The sequence below is a fragment of the Anser brachyrhynchus genome (genome assembly GCF_964034855.1).
Source record: "Anser brachyrhynchus genome assembly, chromosome: 7".
Classification (NCBI taxonomy): Eukaryota; Metazoa; Chordata; class Aves; order Anseriformes; family Anatidae; genus Anser; species Anser brachyrhynchus.
The window spans coordinates 34,064,270-34,084,764 of NC_137701.1; the positions used below are offsets into that span (position 1 = coordinate 34,064,270).

Below are 20,495 nucleotides of genomic sequence, written 5' to 3' on the forward strand. Positions count from 1 at the left end.
GCAGACAGCCCTGGTACAGCATGTGACATTATGGTATGTTTGATTGTCAGTAGTGTTGCATGACTGACATCGAGTTGGGGTGGGCAAGACCAATTTACCCATGTTTGTATTTGAAGATGGGAGATGTTTCTTTGCGGATGCGGATGCTTTGATTGAAGCTTAGAAATCGAAGACTCTTAATAAAGTAGGGAGCAACAAGAGTTATAGCTAGAATAAATACTTTTCTTCCTTCAATCTTCCATTTCAAAATATCAGGGCATTTCTTTTCTGCACAGGGATTAACTGCTTCTACCTTTTTTCCCCCTTACTTCTTCAAAAGAAAACCTTCTCTTCCAGTAATTTGATGGTAGGGGCATTCTTGAAGGTAAACAGCAGAGCCAGGGCGATGACCTAGTCTGAACATCCAGGTTATTGGCTATTTTGACGTTGAGTCTCTGTTATTACATAAACTGTTTCCCCTATGACTGGAGGCTCTTTTCCTGGGGAAATTTTTGTTTAAAACTTTACATATATTCCTGTAAAAATGTAGGTTTAATAACTTTTTTTTCCACGATTGGGAGTGGAAAATAAACCCCTGACAGAGAATCATCTGGAATTCTGGTCCCAGTGGGGCCTGAGTTATTTTCTGAAAAGATGGACCTGTTCAACGTTATTTTTATTATTTCATTTTAAACAACTTATTTTGTTGCTTGCTGAATTGGTTATGAATCTGAAGTACCCCTGAGAAAAAGGGAAAAATTAAAAAAAAAAAAACAAACAAAAACACAACTGAAAGAACCTATGTATGGGGAACGGCTATTATTTCAGACGGTAGTGATTTTAAAGACATCACCCACGAATTGTAGCATTCAGGTGTAGGTTAGCTCTGGTGTCCTTCACATTTATGGTGCTACGTTACTAATAACAGGAGTCAGAGAGGCAGCTGAAGAAATCTTTACAGAAGTAGCTCGCTCTTCTGTCACTGTACCAATTTTCCCTGTCTAATCTTTCACCTCCAAGGCCTCCATTAAATGCTGTGGTCCTCTTAAGTGCAGAATAGCAAATATTTCCCAGCGTGCAAGGATGTATCCCAAACCCATTAAATCTTTCTGCTCGATTCTTTTGTTGGAGTGCTTGGCCTGGAGGTTATAGTGTGAATTCTTTCTGGGGCCACTGAAGGCCTCTTCAGTTCCCCGGATGGGAAGGAGTCTAAGAGTGCATTTGAACTGTGCACGACCCTTTTGTCTTGACCGCTGTCTGGCTCGATTTGACCTGTTTTTTGTGCTATTATCGTTAAAGGTTGCAATGTTAAAGGCTACATATGTTAAAAGTTCAGAGAAAAGGGAAAGTGACAGGATGCAAAGAGATGTTGATGATCTATATAATACAGAAAGGCAGTTTATTCCTATTTTTTTTTCTTGCTCAGAAGTAAGTGAACAATAAGAGAGAAATCAGATGGACTCCTTAAAGCTTTATCACACTCATCCACTGAGCAAAAAGCACGTGCAGAGTTACAGGAGTCCAGGTGCTTTGAACAAGACCTATTGAGGGCTATTGTATGAAGATGGTATAGAAATAAATAAAGGTGCAGTCATGACCTAACTGAAAGCTACCCTTTTGATTTGCAGGAGGTTGCAGTACGGATTATAATGTTCAGATTGGAGGCTTTAATGGGATGATTTGTACTGCATCCTTTGATGTTTGATAACAATCAACATCCTTTAATGTTTAATAGTACAGAAACAGCAGCCACGAGCTGTGCTTGAAGCCCTGGTGAGGCCTGAGCCAGAGGCCTGGGCCTCCTCCTCCCTGGCACTGGTGTCAGCTGGAAACCCCACAAGTAAATGAGGCAGTTTTGTACCCCAGCCAGTCCTCTACACACCCTGTGCAGAGAAGAAATGCCTTTCTCTTCTGTGAGGCTTGGAAAAAGCTGGCACTATGTTTTGTGGGGCACAGGAGGTGAGCTGCTCTCTGGAACTGACCTCCGTAGGGAAAAGGAAAGGCCCTCTTGGATGCCCATGGGACTGAGTCTAGGGGTATGACCCCAGTTCCTTTCAGACGGGGTCTGTGGAGCCCCACGGAGCCCCAGGTTCTCCCATGGCCATGACACCCCCTGGCCCACCACGCTAGGGTTGGGTCTGTGAGCTTGGAGGGGCTTTGCAGCTCCCACGTGACACTGGCATGGAGCGTCCCAGGTGGGAGAGGCCTTCACAACTTTTCACCCATCCCAGGTCTTTTCGTATGTGTCTGCCCACCATCATTGTTGGGATTTATAATTTTGGATTTACGTAGAGCTAAGGCACTTGGTTCTCATACCGAGAAAACAGCGAGGACCATGACAAGTACACCTGCTGTAACCTCATCACTTGCAAAGCAGAACTACTTCATCTGTAGGGTTTCCTCAGGCTTCGTAGCAGTGAGGCAAGTGTGATCCAAGACCAGCATTCTTGCGAAGCTGGGGAAAATGGATGCTTCTGGCAGTGGGGTTTCCTCCGGAATACCTTGGAATACATTCAAGAAAGAGACTGCAATGGAAAGGATGTTAGGATGAACACAAGGATGGCGTCATTTGGTTGCACGAAGATGTTCAAATAGGCTCCTATTTATCCCAGCATAATGAAATTGGAGAGGGGATGTGAATTGCTGTCTATAAATACATCAGAGTAGTAAACACCAGGGAGAGAAAGGAGCTAGTTCAGCTAAAGGACAGTGCTGGCACAGGAGCAAATTGATAATAAACTGTCTGTGAATAAATTTCAGATGGAAATTAGCAGAAGCTTTTTAATCAGTAAAAAGGTGAGGTTCTGGAACAGCCTTTCTCTGGGATTTTGGGGGCAAAACCCTAACTAGTTTGCAGATGGATCTTAATCAGTTTATTAAAGGGTTCTGTGTTGTGGTTGTCTCCAATATCAGGAGACTGGACTCCGTGGCCTGTATGTCCTTTTAGTGCTGTGTTCCTACATATTTAGCTAGTAATACTCTCTGAATTGCAGTGGGGACAAAGAAATGCTGTATTCTTCTGACACAATTTATTTTTTTCCAAAAAGCATACCAAACCACGAATGCACAGGATGTGGATAGTGCTGGGGCACCTTTTTATTTAACCTACTTTAAAATGAAACCTGTGGACTAAATGGCTTTAGTGACTAAGAGGACATCGGCCATATCTCTCCCCCCTCCATAAGTAATTTCATTTCTGAAACTTGTACTTCCAAAAATATTGGCTGCTTGGAATTGGAAGCGTTGGAGGATATATAGTATTCAAGGTTACTGTGTGATTAAGGACAGCAAGCTGCCATCACATGCACTAGGTGTTAGCATAGCCTTGTCCACAAAAAGACCAGAAACTAATCATTACTGCTTGCAACTTCCCATAGTGGTAGACACTTCAAGCAACAGAGAAAGCAATTTCTTACTTAGAAATTGTTTTACCCTTTTTCCTTTGAACATCTAGAACCATCACTCTCAGGTCCCTCCCTTCTGATCGATTGATTGACAGTTTCAATAGAAAAAGTAGTTGGCTGCTAAAAAAAAACCACCAAAACCCTCTCTCTAGTTTTATACATGGGTATGTGAGCTTTGAAATGAATCCTGTGAGACTAATTGAATGTGATTGGCATCTGCCACTGGTACAGCGAGGAGAGGAAAGACCTAAATTCCTGACAGGGAGAAAACAGGCGCCTTACAAAAAGCTATTCTTTTTCCTTCATTCATCATCTCTCAGGGTTCACAACAATAGCTAAATAGCACAAAAACAAATTCTAGATTCTGAGTCTGCTGTTTGAAATGCTAAAAAGCAAATCAACAGCCTGGTTCTTCCTGGGCTAAGAGGTCTCAGAAATTAAGTCAAACTATGATGAATGTACCATAATGCTGAGTTTCCAGCAATGATTACTGTGTAAACATTATAAACAGCTAGTCTGAGGGAATAATTTATTTTGCATTGAACAGAGTGCACTACTTGTGACTGTCAGCAGAATCTAATACTGGTCCCAAAACTCATTTTTATTTTAAAAAAGGTGTAATAAGCGGATCAAAGAAAGTGCGAGAAGAAAGAAATCTAAATATGATATACAAATTTAGAAAATATCCTCTGAACAGAGGATGTGCATTCATAACATGCAATTTGTTTATGTAGGTTTTAGGAGATTTTGTGCACTTTGCTGACTGTTTGTTGTGTGTAACAAAGCTTTTTGCACTTGGGCACTGAATTCTGCTTTGCATCCTGCTGCCGGGGGGAAGCACGATGTGGTGCAGAGCTGCTTGTGTTGGCAGGTGTAAAAGTGGAGGGTCGTGCTCATGAGCATCAGATCTACTTTATTTCCCCCATCGATAATTGCCTCAAATTTGGACAGAGCTCTGATACATCAGATTTGTGACATGTGCAGGCTGCCTCTGCAACACGTACATGCGAGTGCTCTGCGCCTGCAGACAGGTTGTTGGTGTGGGGCTGCAGCTGAGGCTTGCTCAGGGCTCTCTGAATTAGCTGTTCAATTACAGGGAAGAAAACAGGAATCTACTGACAAAGTACATCACACTGGCAGCTCTCCTGCAATGACTGGAGAACAGCCCCACCTTTCCTAAATGTTGTCGTCCTTTTAACCGAATTATTATTTATTATTACTGGAGGCTGTTTTTCCTGCTAGCTGAGGGGAAGTGTTAGGAGGGGACTTGGCCTTTGGAGTGCTTTTCTATCTGATCCTCTGTTGTCTTAACTGGATGGCCAAATTCTCCTCCAAGTTTATTTTGTTGAGCATGAAATGCAAATAAAGAATAAAGTACTTATTTTTAATAGCCATGTTTCCAGAGGAAGAAAGTAAATACGGCCCAGTGCTCCTTAGGACTCAAAAAAGAAAGTAATATCTCAAATGGTAAACATTTTTTTAATGTAGATACAACTCATTTTCATCACTAGTGGAGCAAGCTCACGCATGTTGAGCATTTCTGTTTGGTGATGCTACCTACCCTGTATCCTTTCCAGCCTGACTATTCAGTAACAGTAAACTGTACATGTATAAGAGCCCAGATGAGGGTTTTTGACATGATAAATTATTTCTGAAAAACACAACATTGGACTAGTCTACCAGGGAGCTATCTGCTGCTGCAGTGGATTTACCCTGTCCTCTGGCAGAGGCTTGTTAGGAAGCGGGACTGAGTGGGTTTCAAAGCGTTGCTTTCGGGGCTCTGGGGGGAGAGGCACTGCTGCGGGAGGGATGGAGAAAGGGCAAGGAGGGACCACGGCTCCCACTGTGTCAACTGCTCTGCTCCCGAATCAGGAGTTAATCCTGGAAAACCATGAATGATTGAGGCTTTATGGCCCTTCCAATTTTTGGAGTGAAAATCAAGGGACACAGGCCCCTGGAAATGAATGCTTGAGGAAGGGCAGCACATGCTGTGAAGCTCACTGCCCTTGGAGGCTCTGGGTCCCTGTTGCTCCAGTTAAACCCCACCTTCTTGAAATAAGTTCATTCTGTTTTCATTTCAGTGGGAAAGAGGGGCGGTATTACTAACGTGCAGCACTGAGCCTTGCTGCAGCCCTCATCAGGTAACCAGGTACCACATTGTAGGTACAACAATGAATATTAAAAAGGCATGTAAGAAAAAATTACTATAGGGATCTGAAAGGAGGAGGCTGAGATCAGTTTTGCAGGTGTTCACTGTGTGGGGAGACACCTGGGACAGAGTGCAAGCTGCTAATTAAAACCAAGGAGCAGATAAGAAGGCTTGATGCCATGGGCAGAGGAGACATGGACACCAGTGTTTCATCTGCTGCTGGGGAGTCAATGTTGGGTAGAAACAGGCTGCAAACTATGTCCCAGTTGGCATTGCTTCTTTTGGAGGGAGACAGGAGAGGTGTCCATCTCAGCCACCCGGGTTAAAAGGCCTCTCAAGCACTTTGAATGGATGCGAACGAAGCAGAGCAACATTTGCTGAGGCTGAAGAAGAAATGAGTGCAGCCTGGGCTGCACACGGATTGCTCAGGTCCATCCCAGGCACTCAAAGAGGACAAAACTCAGTCTGGCCATCTCTGTCAGAGGCAGGACAGGAGCCACAGCTGTGGGACAGCACGATGGGCAGCAAGGAAGGGCCTGGAGGAGATCTGCGAAAGAGGTGGTGGTGGTGGGGATTCAGTTCTTGCTCGAGCCAAACCAATGGCGAGTGGACAGCTGGACATCCAGGGGTATGTCAGGGAGACAGGCTGAGCCCCTCGCTGGGACACATCGAGACAGGCGTGCGGGGGAGAGGCAGATCAGAGTTGTCAGCATGGAAATGGCAGCAGAAACAGTGCTGGCAGCAGAGGGGAGACCCCGAAATGATCTGTGTGGTCCTGCAGGAAGGAGAATGAGGAATTAATTGTTCTGTGGAATATTTTCCATCTTGCAAAACTCTCTAAGATTAAAAATACAAATCTTGCATTTTTAGAAGTTTATTGGGAAACACACGTCCCTGATAACCAACAGCCTCACGCTTGCTAGAAGGACACAGCATGCAAAGGAGCGCCGTGACCTGAAAATCCACCCTGTGACCAAAGAGCTCTTTCCTCTCACATTGGCAGTAAAACCAAAATGGCACAGCTAGAAGTGCTGTGGACAAAACTTGAGAACACAACTGGAAAACGAGTGCCTTTGACAAGCCGAGTTGTTGGGACCAGCTCTGATGCAGTGAGCTGGGGGGGCTGCTGATGCCCTTGCAGTAGCAGCGATTTCCTTTTCATACAGCGGGAGCTAGAAAGATGGAAAAGAGGAAAATAGCATGATTGGTACAACAAACAGCTGTCGCTCACCTGTGAGCGCTGAAGTCAAACATCAAAGCCTGTGGATGCATTAATGGGTAGGCAAAGATCAAGGAGTGCCGGTGGAACAAACAGCGCGGTGGCAGCTCTGCGCGGGCAGGCAGGCTGCTCCTCCCAGAGCAGTAATCTAAAGCCACCAGAGAAGTGCCCCTGCCTTGGCAGGAGGTGTATTTGTCTCTGTTCAGCAGCAGGACGTGGCTTTTAGCAGCGGCGTGCTGTGCTCGCAGCTCTTGGAAATCCCATGCCTCGTCTTGCCTGAGGCTGTCCCTCCCCGTGCCGGTGCCCGCAGAGCCCTGCCACATCTGGCAGGTGGAACGACGGCCTCGCTGATCCACGTGCGTCTTGTGCCTCCCTGTGCCACTTTGCTTTGGATTTTTTTTAACTTTTTGAGTAAGTTACGATAGCTGTGTAAATAATTGAAGCTGACTTATGCGGAGGGCTTGCTGGCAAGGAGGTAGCCTGGTGCTCTGTGGCAGCAGCGGCGTAGTAAGAGGTGAGACGGGTGCTGTGTCCCCCTCCTTCTGGCACTAAGAGCTGCCTTTGGCTTCTGTCTTGTGAAACAAACCACGGAGGAGGGGATAACTGAGCAGAGAGCAATCTGTCCCCTAAACCTGCTGGGTTGGAAACTCCATCAAAGGTGGAGCAGCTGAGACTGAGAGCAGGCATGGAAAGCCAATGAGCTTTGGGGCCAAATCCTACGACTTTGGAAGGTTCATTATCTTTTCAAATCTATTTCTTGGAAGAGGCAATTCACAGAAACCCAGATGTTCACATGCAAATCAGTCTGTCAGAGGAAATCAACAGGAAATAAAATACTTGTTTAGCATTTTCCCCTCTGATCCTCTTCTTCCCTTCTGACATGGTCACTCGGAAGGGCTGTGGGGCGCTGAGGTCTTCCTTGCCCCAAAACCCTGCACAGTTGCCGTACAGTCAAACAGAAGTGCAGCAAAAGTCTTGCCAAACTAACTTGTGATCTTTTGGTTGACTGAGCGGAGAACAGAGAAAAACCTGCAAAAAAGTAGTGACTTCATCAGTGGCAAGAACAGTACACACAGAAAAGGGATGAAACTGTGATTATTAACCTAATGGTTGCATTGCTGCAAGATTGCAGGGCTTTTTTTCTGTAGCAGTGCCAACTGCTGTTTTTATTTACACTGTCTTATTTTTTCCTGTACCTCTTGTAATGTTCTCTTTCATAAAGACACATATGAGGCTCCCAGCAGCATTATCTCAGGGACTGTCTTTTCATATTTCCCATGTGCAGCTGCAAACTGCCATGGAAACAATTCCTGGTCCAATTGGAAGACTTCTTCTTCTTTTTTTTTTTTTTTAAATAAAAAAAACTTTCTCCTGGGTCTTCAGTTATTTTTATTTTAAAATATTTTGATGTGTGGGAGAAGTTTTTATAAAAAGAGGCAGCAATTGATTTCTGGAATGTAGTTTTAATTAAATTGCAGAAACAATATCTGCTGCAGTACTAACAAACTACGTTATTAAAGTAATAAAAGTGAAAGAAACAATTTATTGAGGACAAAGTAGAGGAAAGCAAGAGGAGAGAGAGCTGATGAAAGGCAAGTAAGGGTTTGGCAGCCCTCTACAGGGCAGAGTGGAGCTGGCAAAGGTCCAGCTGGAATATGTTTCCTAATTAACTTTAATTCTCCACTTTTGCATTCAGAATAGATTGCAATATTGTCATTTCTCTGTCACGTGCGCTTCTCTTGCCGAATTTTCCTTCCGAGCAGGAATTGTACACTGAATGGCGAACGAGTAAATAAATAAATAAAGTCAATTGCCACAAACCATTCCAGTTTTGAAGACTACAGGATATGCTTTTAATGCTCCTCTCGGAGCTCCGCGTTCGACTGCGGGAACTTCATTAACACGCTCATTAGTGCTATCTGATTCACTGCTGCAGCCTCTCACTGGGAGCTGCGAGCAGCAGCTGGGAGAGCGGATCAGCTCGAGCTAATGCATATGTTAATAACACTAATGTTGTAGCATTTGGTGTTGCTAGAAGAGAGAGACAGTAAAATATCTGCGCTGCCTCCTGCAACACTTAAAAAGAAGAAAAAAAAAAAGACCAACGCAACATAAAATAAAGCTATCTGCTAGGAATGTTTATAGTCAGTATTTAGAGATTAGTGCGCTACGCTGGAAAGTCACACAGCACAATGCACACACGGAGACCCATTCAATGAATTATTCAGGGAGATCTATTGTAAAGTGCTCTGCTGACAGGGAAAGCAAAGTAATGTTTGGGTGAGAACTGAATCCAACAGCCCTGACCCGCCACCTCGCCCAGCAGGAGAGCTCCGCGGGCGTAAATTCGGCTTTCCACCGGCTCTCCACACATTGCTGGTGGTGGCGTGATGGAGGTCCTGCCAGGATCCAGGGAAACCAGCAACATCTCCATGGTCAGCAAGACGTGATGTGGGTTGCTCCGCTCCAGAACACACCGTGTGGTCCTGTAGTTATCAATCTGAGAATTGTTTGGACCCACAATGTGTGTGTGCTCTGCTTGCTGAAGTGATCGAAGTAGGCAGAAAAAGCAACTGTGGCATTGAAGGCGTTGCAGGTCTGTGGAGGCGTGTTGGCCTGTTTGTGTCCCGTTTGCTCTGAATTTCAGCGTATCCACCATGAGAGGTGAAGGTGGGAGCCAAGGTGATGAGTTTTTTTTGATTTACACCTTCTGGGCTTCTTGACTTGTGTCCTTTTGTGTCCTTGGAAGGTCGACGCATGGGTCAAGGACCGGTGTCTGCTGCCAGGAGAGTTCTCTGCTCCTGTTTCCCCCTCCCTAAAATCACATCCGTGTTGTGTTAGCAAAGTGTGCCTTTGGACAGTGTGGGAGAGTTCTGCCGATAGTGAACACTTATGAACACGGACAGAGATGGGATTAACCACGATGAATAGATTAAAAAGGTGCAATGACTTTTTAATAAAAGGATCTTGTACGTGCTTCCTTGCAAAAGCATCTTAATTCTGGTGTGAAAGGTGGTCTGAGTGCCCCTGGACACTCCACAGGGCTGAGATACTGTGTAACATGCACTTCTCAACTCAGAAATAAGTGAAATATTAATTTTGCATGAACTGCTTACAGCTAAAATAGATTTTCAAGCTTCCTTGCCTGGTTGCAGGATTGCAACCTGGTTCCTCTTATTCACATGGGGTAAATCTTCGCTTCTGTTGTTGAGTGTGTGCTTGAACTTGTGCATTTGTCACACTCTTTGCTGTGGTTTTGTTTTCCTGTACATAGTCTCTGTTAAATACTGATACATTCTCAATTATTTTTTTTTTTGATCTGATAAAGCTTTCAGCTAATTTTATTTCAGCTAATAAGCAATTCACCCTTCCAAACTGTGTTTTCAGATCTTTTATCTGAAATCCCAATCTCCATTGCAGGCGCCACTTTCTGCTCACCCACTGAGGCTTTGCACACCAAAATGATGTGCAGCACACTTGAGCAACTCCCTTTGAGTAGACTTGAAAAGTATTTGGTCCACCACTGGGTGTTTTTTTCCCCTCCATATCTTCATATTCCACATTTGAATGTATCATAGTGCTGCATTGATGTTACAGTGAGAACGCCTTCATGTCCCTCAAAGTCTTTTATTGCTGCGAACAAAGCGTGCCCTCCAAGTTGTGGCGTGGTGACAAGATCGTGATAATCTGTAGAGCTGCGGTGTGCGAGGGGATGTGGAGAGCCTCAGCTCCTTCCCTGCAGCGAGTGCACGCCTGGTCTGGGCATCACTGTGTTGTAACCTGCCGGGAGAAGGCCTTGCCAGCAGCAGTGCTGTCGGAGTCAACAGCAAATTCCCCAGTGGCCTGGGTATGTTTTTACTGGTATTGGGGGAATGAGTTGAGCTTAGTGGTAATTATGAAGGCCTTCCTATTTACTTTATGAGGTAAAGTTCTCTGATCTTCCTCATCGGTCTCATGCGGCCCACTTGCCTCGTGCGGGCCCAGGTTGTGTGCCAGATGGATGTCCCTGATGTACCAGGATCTCCCCAAGACACTGGGATGTCCCCGACACACCGGGATGTCCCTGATATACTGGGATGTCCCTGGTATACTGGGATGTCACCACCACGGCAAACCCCATGCCCGAAGCACTGAGCTGGGCTTTGTTCTCTGTGCTTTTTCTTGTGCCCCATGCTGCACATACAGCGCCGCTATCAAAGCGGCGTGACTGTGGCGTGCTATGAATCACCTCCTGTTTCTGACACGTATGGGGACCTTGCATACAAAGTATCATCGTGGAGCCAATTTTTACTGTTGAATCAAATCCCATAGAAACTACTTTCTAATGGAAATGATAATGAAACTTTAATTATAACTGTGCTACTTGGTTCCCTGAGCATACACATCCCATTAGATGGTTTCTGCTAAGATAGTGACATCTTTCAAGCTCATTTCTATGCATATTAAAAAAAAAAAAAAAAAGAGGATGATATTTTACCTGTGATGTGTTATAACTGTTGGTATTTTTTCTGGGTTCATCAAAATCTCGTTAGCATTAATCAAAGACATGACCAGAGAATAATATAGTTCCTTGGGTTGTAGACTGAACAGAAATATTTGCACAAGCCAGAAACAGAATTTTTGTTCAAGTTTTAGATTTTTAATTTTTTTTTGCTCACAGAAATCAGCAGCACGCCATAAGGGCTTGTAGAGATAGACGCACACAGTCAGGTCTTGCAGAGGATTTGTCTCCTCAGCCTCAGTGCCCTGGGGTAAAACCATCGCCACTGGCAGCAGTGAGTGGTTTTGGGGCAGGCACCCCTACGTCGTGGTGCCAAGGTGACCCAAGGCACAGCCTGCTCCCTGGCACTATGTGACTGAACTCCCCCGTCCAGGATAGCAGATTTTGGGTTTTAGAACCAACGTTTTTGTCCTTTTCTGTGAGCACCTGAAAAAAGAAGAAGAAAAAAAGGTAGTGTAGTCTCCCTGACACTGCTGGCTAATGGGGACGTGAGGGCCTTTGCAGCATTACAGCACTGGAAAGTTAGCAGAGATTTTTCACAGCTGATTTTAAAGAAGGGGAAGAAAAGAGGCAGCTGCTCCAGTGCAGAAAAGTGTAAGGAAGGCCAATGTTCTTAGTTTAAAATAGCCCCAGAAAGCAATTACTTTTCTTGTGGGAAGTGCAGGATTCCCGGGCACTTCTTAAGCCTTTCCTGCAGGTACAAATGTGCCTTTTAAAGTTTAACCTGCTCTGTGATTCCTGCTGGGAGCTCTGTTTTCTCTCCCAGGCTTTGTGCTGTATCTTCAGCTTGCCTGCGCGAGCAACGCCAGATTGCAGTAAAGAAAAGTTGACATTACAACTTGGAATAAAGCCTTCTTCCCTCTGCGACACGAGGGGCTTGCTTTTTACAGATAAGGTTAACACCTTTGGCTCCAGCAGTACCCTCGAGATAATGATTATCATATCCCAGGCGCAGAACCGGGGGGGCGATGATGGTGCCCGCAAAGGGAAAGGCACTGAGGGGATGCGCTGCCTTTGACGTGACAGCATATATCAGTGGTGAGCTGCGGGCCTGATCTCTCCTTTAGTGCCTACAGAAACCTGGCTGTTACTTCGAGTTCTTTCCCTCAGCCTTCGGTTCGGCTTTGTATTCCTACTATTAATTTTTCAAAGATGCCAGGATCAGGAGGAGCGAGGGAAAATGGTTCGTCCCAAATACCTCGCTGCAGTGAACGGCCCTGGCCTTCCATCATTGTAAAAAAGAAAAAAGAGAGTAAAAAAAATGTGTATGCTGCTCAGGAGAATATTTTTCACATCTGGAATAACCGACCTGTGTAGATCCAGTTCATCATCTCCCTGATGGGCACTTCCCTTAATGAGCCGACTGCTTGTGACACAAACTGCTGCACAGTGGCTGTGTGAGCACCATTTAAACTGTCATGTGGGCTGGGTGCAGATTTTGAGAGTTTTGGGGCCCCGTCTGCCCCCCCGGCCCCAAGGGGCATGGGGGGTCCCACAGCAGGGCAGGAGAAGTGCAGAGCAGATCTGCACCCAGCGGCTGCCTTCCTGCGTGGCTTGCGCGGAGCCAAACCCTGCGCACTGCAGCACCAGGAGCAGGGACTGAGCTGGATGGAAGTGCTTTGATATTTTATATATACTGGAGGATTTCTCATTTAATAAGTTGGTCCTTCACGTGGTACCATTCTTCTCTACCTCATGATCTCCTGATTTCGAACAAGCACACCGTACGGAGCACCAATTTGCATGGAAATCTTTACAAATGTGGGGAAGTGCTCTTCGTGTCAGCAGTTTGACTTTCTACTCTGGAAACTTCTTTCAAATGTAAATCAGTACAACTCCATTAAAAAAATAAAATACAGCTACTACAACATGTGGATTTTGTTTTAAATTAGACTCTAAGGTCCAGTCTTTAGAACTGAGTCTGGCCAAGACCTGTAGGATCTCAGTACCTGATGTTACAAGCCTAAATCCATATTGACAAATGTAACGCTGCAAACTGCCCCCCATGTCTCTCGCTGCCCCACACACCAGCACCAGCCACCTCCCTCGTCCTCGGGGATACAGAAGCCTGGGATACAGAAAACCTCTGCAAAGCAAAGAGTGCACTTTATCATACAGCATCTAGATTTAGAAAACAAAATGAAGGCCACCAGCTTTTTTTTTTTTTCTTTTCCTCCCTCCCTAAGGCTATTGTGAAGAGAGATATAATTTATTTTACCAAAATATCTAATCTTATCCGCAACATCCCTCTGTTTTTAATTGCTGTGATCGTATGGGAATAAGGGAGAAGAAGAGCGATCTGGAGGTAGGCAGGAACCAGGACGAACCCACCCAGCTTCCCAGGCAGGCTCCCTGGGGGCTGCAGGAGCAGGTTTCAGAAGTGCTGTGAAAGTGAAACCTGATTAGGGAAGGACAAACAGATTACAGCAGAGGCAGCAACAGGAGTTTGAATGAGGAGAGAAGTGTGTACCCGTGTACAAGCAGATACAAACAATCAAAGCCTTTTCATTTGAGAGCTTGCAGAGGAATACCTTGCTAAGGTACACTTTTATAAGCATGAAACAATTTTTGGCACTCGTGATAATCACAAGGTCCAAAAAAACGAAGGTGGAAAATTGCCTTTTTCTGGGAAAGAGCACAATTAATATTGAAATCATTAAAGCAGCCAAACTGTGTGAAGGGCATCTTTATTCCCCTTTGGCACATCATGACTGCGCCTCGATCAATGCAAGATACATCCCCACAGTTTTCTTTGTCTAAACCAGCTTTGATCAACTCAATTGCACAAATTTCTTCAGGCTGCATCTGTAGTAAGGATGTGCGCGCCAGGCTGGTCGCAGGCGACCTGTCCTTATCCATGTGACCCTTCTGATGAAGAAACAAGATTTAGAAATCAGATTTTTAGATGAAGAAATAACATTGAGGGCTCAGCAGATTCAGCGAAAGGACACAGCTGCGCATTGCTGCTTCACTGGAGCCACTGGGATTTATTCCAGCCAGCGGCATGGGGCGCCCGCTCCTTCGTGTTTTGACAAAAAATGAAAACTCCATCCCCTTTCAAGAAGAGAGCCATAAACGAAAGGCTGATGGCTAAAAGCAGTCCCTCCTGCGATTGTGGGCTGTGCAGGCGGTGTCCAGCCAGGTCTGGCAGCCGGGGGCAGGAGGGGAGGCTTTGGGGCTGCAGCTCTGGCAGGAGCAGCATGAAAGGGGCATAAGGGGGGATTCAACAGGCAGAAAACACCTGGTTTTAACAGTGGGTAGAGGGGAGGTTCTGCTGATGAAATGCTTTTGGTGTTAATCTCCCCCCTGAACTGACGGCTCCTCTTTTCTTGCCACCTGTTGCTCTCCTTGCAGGAGCAGGGGGCCTCGCGGCCGGGATGCCGCCCAGGCAGAGCAGAGAAGAAGCAGGGAAGGACACGGGGGACACGCAACACTCCGGCATGCACGGAGAGCAGATCGGGGTGTTAAACAAAACCTCTGCTCTCAGCTGGCTAATGTTTCAAAGGAAAACATTTCAAACGCTGAGAGAGATTGTGCAGTTAGCTGGTGATGCAATTACATGGCTGTAAGCTGTAGAAACTCTTTCAATGTGGCACATATTAAACCTTTCAGAGGTAGTGCTTTGATTTTTAATTTTACGCTGTTGGCAGGCAATCAGGGTCTTTAATAGTATGGGGGCCAGAGGGAAAATGTTTCAAAACAGCAAGGATCTTATCATAGTGTGCAATTAATGAATAATTATTAAAAACCAGAAATAGCTGGAAGAGCAGGCAAGAGCTGGCAGTGCAATTCTCTGGTTTCAGGCCTATAATGAAATCTCAAGAGAGGGAAGTATGATATGCAGCTCCGTGCAATTAAAGCTGGGATTTTTTCCCCCTAGTTGAAAGATCAGTGATCTTGAAAAAATATACCTGTCACTTGGTTTAGTTTTCAAGTCATTTAATTGTCATGGTAAAGCATTTAACGTTTAACAAGAGTGGAGACATTCTTCTGTGAATTAGGGAGTTTTAAGGGTTATTTTGTATTAAATGGTGAGGTTTGTTTTTTTGTTTGTAAGATGAGACTTTGTAAGATAAACTCCTCAATGGGGGAGGCCTTCATCAGGAGTGGTGGGTAACCTCAGATTTAAGGCTTTATGTTTTCTTTCTTTTTCTTTCTTTTTCTTCCTTTCTTTCTTTCTTTCTTTCTTTCTTTCTTTCTTTCTTTCTTTCTTTCTTTCTTTCTTTCTTTCTTTCTTTCTTTCTTTCTTTCTTTCTTTCTTTCTTTCTTTCTTTCTTTCCATCTTTCTAAAATGCAGCTAGATATAACATGGTTCTGTGTTACCTCTGGTCTCATTTTCCTAATCCGAAGTGAATTTACGTTCTGCATTTCCACTTGGCGAGGATAGGAACTTCCTGCCTGGAGGTGTGATCAGCCTCCTTTTTTGCTTTTAGAGCTGCATAACAAATCTGATAATTAGAGTAGTAACATGTGTTTTGTCACTGAAATGCGTTCGTCTGTGTCACAGTGAGTGTCTCTGGCATGTGAACTTTGAAAACGCATTTGCTTGAGCATCCTCTTCCTTTGAGTACCGAACTGCGTTTGCTCACAGCCTTTTCATTATATATGAGCTAAACACAGAAAAAGTTATTTACAACTATCAGGCATTTTGACATGCAATATTAAGAGAGGTTTTCCATTAGCTTCAAGAGAGTACAGCTTAAACTGTGTGTGTACGTTTTCGCGTCCCTGGTGCTAATCCTGTTGCATTTGCATGCAGCAGTAGTGTAACACCTTGCGCCCCCTGTGCCTGCAGTGGGCTCTGGTTCATGACTGGCATTGACAGAAGAAATTGTGAACTACTTGGATCTGCACTGAATGGGGAAGAAAAGTCTATTGGTTTCTTGGAAGGCTTTCTGGCTTGAGTGCACTTCTGTGTATTTATTTAGACACTTTGATTGCCACGGAGCACAGCAGCTTTAAAGAATTTCACGAGCGAGAAAGTGCTTCAAGAAACAATTAGACTTCCCAGACACATTACATTGAAACCCAACAGCACGCTATCGGGGAGGAGGCCAAACTGCCTGGCGGGGGCACGCAAAACCCAGATTGGATCAGCATAAGCGAGCTGCAGCGGTTTCTGGAAGCTGTTTCTAGGAGACAGACACAACCTCCGCCACCGCGCCTGGGCCCTCTGTGCCGCCGTTCTGCTTTCTGGCCTCGGGGTCTTTTCTGTCTTCCCTTGCTCCCGGCTCCTCTGCCCCCTTGCTCTGAGGCTCTGGGGACGAGTAGGCCTGTGCTGGGGCCTGTGCTGGGGCCTGGGCTGGGGCCTGGGCTTCCCAAGGAGATGTGGTAGCTCAGAGCCTCCCCTCACATGGAAGCTGCCCCTCTGCACGGATGACGGCACAGGCTGTACAAATCTCACGTCCCATTTCAGAAGGGTTTTGCTGCTCTGGCCCTGTTCCCATCGCTGTCACACACCTGTGGGTGCTGTGGTAGTGAATAGGTGTGGGTGCTCCCCTCTGCCCATCTCACTTGCTTCAGGAAATTCGGCTGCTGTTTCTTCGGCAGCTGGAAGGTCAGCCCTCGCTGGCGTGGCAACACGGGGCACTTCTGCCTTTGGCACAGCCATCGGGGACATGCCGAGCCATGCTGGCTGGCATTAGCACCGTGGACGTGCCGTGAGATGTTTTCAGTTCTTGCCAAGCAGTGGGGATGGGGACCATCGCCCTTCTCTGGGGATTTCTCCACATACCTGAGAGGTACCTGCGGCTTTTGGGCTCGCAGGGGACCTTCACTGCGAGGTGTGCTCAGTGCTCCTGGAAAACAGGCCGCTAACGCACATTTGTTCCTGACGCAAGGCAGTGCCTTTTTTCTCTCTTCTCCCTTCAAAACATAGCACGCACACCAGTGAAGTTCATTACAGGGTGGTAGCTGGCCTCAGCCCCTGCCATTAATTCATAATCTTACCGCGTCTGCTGTAAGGCAGTGCCAGCTCAGCAAGCTCCGAGGAACTCTTGGGTAAAGTGCTCTCCATTTTGAGACCGTCGTCGGCAGCTTATCATTTGATTTATCTCTCATTTCCAGGTGTGGAACTAGAAGTAAACTGACATTGTAAATCACTAATTCAAGCAGAGTGCGAGAACAGCGCACAGTCTGCATATTTCAATACTGCTTAATTAGAAAAGAAAAAAAAAAAAAACAACACTTGTTCCATGGACATGTGCAGTGCAAATTCTTTTTCTTAAAGCTTTGGGTGGGTAAGGTGTCCTTTTGAGTCCCACATGTCTAATGCTGCTGCTTATCTTGTTACATCAGTCTTTCAGTTTTGCCCCCAGGCCCAGGTGGGGAGCAGCCTGCTGAAACACCCAAACCCGCCCAGTAAGTGTCTCGGTTGGGGAGCAGCCCCTGCCTGCTGCTGCCACGTACACCAGCACCAACGCCAGCCTCTCATCCCAGCCCTGAGCCTGCTGACCTTTCTCTTCTTAATTAAAAAAAATCCTTTTCTGCTTGCTAATTGCATAACTGCCATTTTGTGCCCTAGCAGTCCTGGACGAGGTTGAGCTCTGTGCTCTCCCTAAAGGTGTTCTCATCTGACTCTTGTTCACAATCAGCTTCCAGTTGCAATTGTGCTTTCGCATGACCAGAGCTTCTTCTCTCGCAGCCCCTCATTTCCTTGAAACCACCGCCACGGAAAACAGAATCATTTGCTGGATCAGTGGGAATAACATGCTCCTGTGGCACGCCGCTTCAGAAAAAGAAGTGATTCTTGATACGATCACTGCCTTCGACTCTCCCTTCATGCTGTCCCCCTCTTCCATTACCCTTTACACTCCTGCTGCACTGCTGGATGACTGCACCTGCAGCATTTGCATCTTGTCACTCCTTCTGCTCTTCCTCTTGGTGGTGTAAATTGCTCCAGCAGCCTCGTCATTTTGATCTGTGGCCATTTTGCTCCGCTAGTTACATTGCTCACTTTTACACCAGGGTGGCTGCTGCGTTCTGGTCCCAGTGTCTGTGGGGCTGAGGCGTTCGTGAGGTGCCACGTGCCCCAAGAGGTGGAGTAAAAGTAAAGCAAGGAGAAAGAGCTCCCCTTTTAATAAAACATCCCACTTTTTGGTTCCTGCTTTTTTTCTTTCAGCTCTTACCCACCATCCCATTATAAAGTTAAATATGCTGCTTTAGAAAAATGAACAAACAATAACACCATCTTCTGGTTTATTGGCATGATTTTTTTCCAAAGGTGATCTCTAACAGGCTTTTCTATTGTTGCTAAAAATATAGCATTGTACATAAGATTTTCTTGTTGAGATCAATTTGCTAAATTTTCATTTAGTTTCAAAGTGGTTCATTTTGTTGAGGCTTCATTTTGTTCAGGCTAGCAACTCAAGAGGTTTCCTGTAGCTTAGAGAGATTGCTTTTGAATTGGCACATTATTCAGTCATGAATTGTTTCTTTAGTATATGAACAGCTGAGTGGGGTTTTTATTACAAATATGAGTTTGAGTGCAGAACTACAACTATTTTGGCCAAATAAAGAACGTAAAATTAAGCGTGAGTCTTCATAGTATACTGTGATGCTTTTCTATACTGTGCCTGTTGTTTTTTTTTCCAAGTACTTAGAGAAACCCTCCTGTAGGGCACAGTAATATGATCAACTGCACACAGAATTAAAAGAAATAATACAGGATTTTGTAGAAATGTGGCTGTGCTAGTAAGAAATGAAATCCTTTTCCTATTATTGGAAGCTAAAAATGAGTAATTTTAGTCTTCCTGATCAGCTGCTAATTAAATACATCTTGAGCTGTGTTCAGCATCTGATCCTATTGTGCTGCTCCAGGTGGGGGCAGCAGGATTGCTGCAGTCCCCGAGGTAATGAGGTGTCACAGGGCAGCAGCACAAGTGCAATTCCAGTGCTATGCAGCAGCCTTTTTAAATATGGTTTTCCTCCGTGCTGTTTCTTGTTGTTTACCTGCGTACGTGATTGCTCCTACCTAACTTGAATTAGTTTCCACCTCCGCAGGTTTTTTTTTTTTTTTTTTGTCCAATAAAGTTAACTTGGGTAAATGGAAAGCAGTAGGAGAGAAATATCTGTTTCCCGAAGATGTTGGCTCCGGGCTGCAGGTGGACGATTCTTGTAGCAGATCAGCTGGCATTTTTTGCCAGGTGCATGGAACTGAATTAAAGGACCATGTGTATGTATGCCAGCTGCCTGAAGTGATTGAGGATCCTGCCTGTGCCCCAGAGCAGATCTCCTGCCTTGTTTTGCTGCCATAGGCTTTACCACCAAAAATCAGGTTCCCCGATTTCCTTTAGGAGGAAGGCTGTGCCTGTAAGGGCAGCTGCCCAGGGTCTCTGCAGCACCAAGTCTCAGCCCTTTGCTCTCTTCCTTCAAGAAGTAAGAGGTGATTTTTACTCAGAGATCCTGGGAGAGAGCCGCTTGTCCTTTGCTCTGTGACTTAGCAGTTGAAGAAGTTTATTGCCAGAGGAGAAGAGAATTTAGACGTTTTATTTTAATCTCATAATCTTGACTATTTTAAGATTTTTTTTTCTATTAGCTCTTGGGAGTAAGCATTTCATTCTTTAGTAGGTGAAAACCCTACAAAGCTCAAGAAGGACTCTAAAAATCTTGCTTACCAAGATGGCTTAGTTGATAGGTCTGATCAAGAAGTTATTTCAGAGTAAGATATCACAGGAATGGGGATGAGCAATCAAAGCCTAGTGGCTCTAGCCATGTTAATGGGGGCAGTGCAGCTACTGAATTATGTGGCAATGTCAGAAGCAGTAGGGGTATTTATTTCTGTCATGGAACGGGTCAAACTAAAGACCAGCAGTTGAATATAAGGTGCATAGGAAAGTCCTTCAATGCTTATGATTGCTGTGAATGCTGATATTTAGTCATCTTTCTTTCTTTCATATTCATATGTTTATTATATGTGGGAGGGTAATTGGAAAAGTCTTCATCACCGTGGTCCTGTGTGCCCAAAGCTGGAGCCAGCTGCATGAGGCTAGAAGAGGAAAAGTGCTTGGTAACTCACAGTCAGGTAGATTTAGTCCTCGTTAAAATCCCCTGCATCTGCACTGTGCTCCAGAAATCATCACATTTATCGCCAGATTCCAGAATTTCCGTTAAAAACGGCATAATTGAATCACACGCATTGTCACATTGTGGTTCCTCTTTCTTATTTACAGGATTTCCTCCAAAACACATGGTCTCGTCCCTGTAGTTTTCAGGAGAAAGGGAGAGAGCAAGCTGTCGGGTAGT

The 20,495-nt window shown here is 45.2% G+C and overlaps 1 protein-coding gene across 2 annotated transcripts in view; it reads left to right on the top strand.

Annotated features, from left to right (window-relative positions):
- The window catches only part of GPR39 (G protein-coupled receptor 39), a gene marked incomplete at its 3' end in the record, with an annotated part of 91,969 nt that overhangs the window by 59,251 nt on the left and 12,223 nt on the right, over positions 1 to 20,495 (top strand). The gene's annotated exons all lie outside the window — the stretch shown is intronic.